A 674-nucleotide genomic window follows, 5' to 3' on the forward strand; every position below is an offset into this window, starting at 1 on the left:
TTGTTTTCAGATTTGTAGATTATCAAAACCTTGAGCATTAAAGGTTTATGAAATCCTTTCTTTTTTCCCCTTCTTTAGTTAAAATATATAGTCTTTTTTTTTTTGTTTCCTAATTATCAAAATTTAAGTTGTTTATTGAGTTATAGATTTGAAGTTGTTTAGCATAATCTTGCTTTGTCAAGTAGTGTTAACAAACAATGGATGCCATCCATAATGATGCTAATGGACATAAAAGCGAGACTTCAATTTGTAACACCCTTACCTGCTATCGTCATTGAACAGATACAAGGTATTACCGAACATAACACATACCATTAAACATAACCGAATATAAATATGTCATCCAATTTGATAGTGCATCGTATAATATATGTCTTGAACAATATTAGCCAACTTTAATGGCTTGTACAAATTAGCTGGTCGAGTATCAGTAACTAATATTTTAAACCTAGACAAATATGACACGTAACAAAATAATTAAGCCTACTATACATGCCATAATTCAAAACGTTTAGTTCAAATACCCTAAAGTATGATAGTGCGGTAGATCTTCACGATCCTTAACTCCCGAGCAAGTCAAGAACACTATAAGACAAAAGAGAGAAACAAAGTAAGCTTATAGCTTAGTAAGTAAGTATGTAAATACTAATTAAAAAACCTAACATGTTTACACA

This window comes from Gossypium arboreum, chromosome 1 (assembly GCF_025698485.1).
Source record: "Gossypium arboreum isolate Shixiya-1 chromosome 1, ASM2569848v2, whole genome shotgun sequence".
NCBI classification, from domain to species: Eukaryota; Viridiplantae; Streptophyta; class Magnoliopsida; order Malvales; family Malvaceae; genus Gossypium; species Gossypium arboreum.